Source organism: Pinus tabuliformis, chromosome X (genome assembly GCF_031772625.1).
Source record: "Pinus tabuliformis cultivar Carrire ecotype Pingquan chromosome X, CPIR1, whole genome shotgun sequence".
Classification (NCBI taxonomy): Eukaryota; Viridiplantae; Streptophyta; class Pinopsida; order Pinales; family Pinaceae; genus Pinus; species Pinus tabuliformis.
The window spans coordinates 282245364-282248216 of NC_142308.1; positions in this window are offsets into that span (position 1 = coordinate 282245364).

The following is a 2853-nucleotide window of genomic DNA, read 5'->3' on the forward strand; positions in this document are numbered from 1 at the left end:
TTCTGCTCTTTTATCGTCAACCTTTTTATTTCTGTTGCCCTCAACTCTTCATGGTTCATCCATGAGGCCATGGCCATTAGTTGCAAGTCTCCTAGCTTGGCATTGGGGTCCCACACATTCATGTTTGTGAGGGCCATGTTATGTAGGTATAATTCTGCCATGTTTGCCTTATCCTTTGATGTGCTTTGGTTACACATATCCATAAACCACCTGTAATCTTGGAAAGGCATTGTGCCTCTTTATGCCTATCTGGAATTGTAACCATTGGTCTTTGAGATATAGGCCATAGGATTTTGCTGGTGTTCTACATTGCAATGCCTCCATGAATAAGCTGGCCATGCATGCCAGCTGAGTCTCTTTCTCTTGCAGTTGCCTCCTTAGCAATTCATTTTCAATTTCAAGGTAGCTTCTTGTAATTGCTTCCGTGTCTCTGAGAGCACTCAACTCTTTCCCCATTTCTTTGAGTTTGTTTTCCATATGGCCAATATCCTCAACTCCTTTGGATTTGGCTATTTTCATCCACCTATGTGTTCTTATTCTTTCTTTCTCTAATTCAAAGAATAGTGGAATTGCAAATTTTTGTGCGATTATCCTTCCTCCCTCAAGTAGATTGTAGTAGGAGGAAAGACTAGGTTAGGGATCAGGTTATTGTAGCTCTATTGCTTCCTCCTTCCTCTGTGGTTGTTCTTCTATCCTTTCCTCAAGCTGTGGGGTCTCCTGTAGTTTTGACAATGTCTCTTGTAGAACTCTCTGAGCCTCCTATAGGATTGTTTTTGGGTCCTGTAGTACTACCTTCTCCTTCCATGTGGAAAATCTAGGAGTCCCCCTTTCATATGTGATAGGTGTATTGGAAGGGGATTATTTCCCTTTAGCAGAGGGTGAATCTTCAACTTTAATTGGCATTTTTGAAGAGGGCTGAGGTTTTCCTGTTTTGATTCTTGTGCTCTTCCTAGCCATAAAATAAATGGAGGCCTGTCTTTTCCTCTTTTGCTTTGGTTTGATTGGTGTACTGAGGGTAGTGGGGGAAGCTGTTGTCTCCTTTTCCAGAGTCTCAGGGGACTCTTCTCCTTGTTCTTCCTTTTCTGCCACTTTTTCTCCCCCTTTTGTCCCTTTTCCGATCTCTTTTTGCTCTGTTTCCCCCTGCTTTGTTTCTTCAGCTTTGTCCTGCTCTATTTTAGTTCCTTCTTCCTTCTTTCCTTGTTTTGCTAAGTCACCAGTGGCTTCACCTTCTCCCCCTTTCTGCTCTTCCTCCTCACTGCCAGTAGGAATGACATCATAGGGTATGGCCTTTATGTCATCCTCAGCTGTCGTGTTTCAAAAGACTTCCCATGCTATAGGGAGTGTAAATGTATGGAGGGATTCTTCCACTAGGATTTTGAATAACCCATGGTGAGCCATCTGCTCTGAATTCCCTGCTTGAACCTTAGTGCTGGAGTCAATGAGGGACTATAGGAGTAAGTAGGGGATACTGAGCTTTTGAGGTGCTGGAGTGTCCATGCCATACCTTAATTCACGGAGGATTATAAAGTGATAACCATAGACAATGTTGTATCTCCCCTCATAGGAAATGTATTCGATTATTTGGTAACTAACCTCATCCCAAGGATATGGTATGCTAGCCCTTCTAATGCCATTTTTATCCTCTACAGGGGTTTCATTGTTTTGGAAATACTTTTTCTTGGCAGCATGGCCAATTGGTTTCTCATTGATGAGCCCCAAAAATGGATAATTATTTGGGCTCATTCAACCTCATAATTTGACTTAATCCACCATTCTCATTAGTTTATTGCATGTTTTTGATTATATTTATGCTAATAGAGTGAATTTGGTTAGTCATTATGCCAACAAGTCTAATGGGTGCTTTGTGTAGCCTTTTTGGTCAATTTGGAGACAACATTGAAGGTCTTAATGAGCACTTGGCAGCCAAATTCGTGGGAGAACAAGGGAGAGGATTTGTAGGAAGGTGTCCCCTTCATTTATGGACCCTTACCTCGAATTCTCCACCATCAGCTCGGAGTTCAAGGGCCACCGAATCAATCAGCACAAGGGCAACCAAGCAAGTCAAGTAGGACTGCTGTTAACTGCAAGTTTTGAGCAGCCGAGTCCCTAAAGTTTAGGAGGACTGTTGGGGTCCTCAATTTGTATAAATAAGAAGGCTTAGGGCCTCATTTTGGTTAGCTAGTGGTTAGTCATTTTTGTAGCTGGTAGTTAGCCATTTCATAGTCTTGTTGTAGTCATTTTGTAGTTCGATTTTTAGGCAATAGATTAGCTTTGCTTTCAGCTCATTCTCAAGCTCTCCTTGTGGACAGTTTTGATGTAACTCTTCATTTCTTGATCAATAAAGATGAATCCAGCTTTGCACCAGCTCTAAATCTCTCTTAGGAGGCTATAGCTCTTGGGGTTGGGCCCATCTCAAGCGCCCAATACCTCCTTTGATTATCTTTATGTGTTTTTGCTGCATTCTTAGAATAAAATCTGCTATTTGTATTTAAATCTTGCTTTGTTATTTGGATTTCTTTTGATGGTTAAAGTAGCTTCTCATGGTTAGAATAGATTGGTAGGATAATAACAAGAAAAAGGCTACCAAACACCTTGGATCTCACCTCCCCCTCAGTGGAATCATGAGCTGGGACCAATGTGACTTTGCTGCCAACAAAAACGCTGTTTTGCTTTGCCATGCAATTCTTAGTGTTGGAATCCTCTTTTGTAGATGCTGATATTAGTAGTGTTTAAATGCTTCAGTTGATGATTTCTTAGTTGCATAAGTTAGTTCATGCATTTCATTTCGAATAAACTGTTGTTCATTTCCTTTTGTTGTTACTTAGGTCAGAATAAAGTAAAGTAACTAGGTCA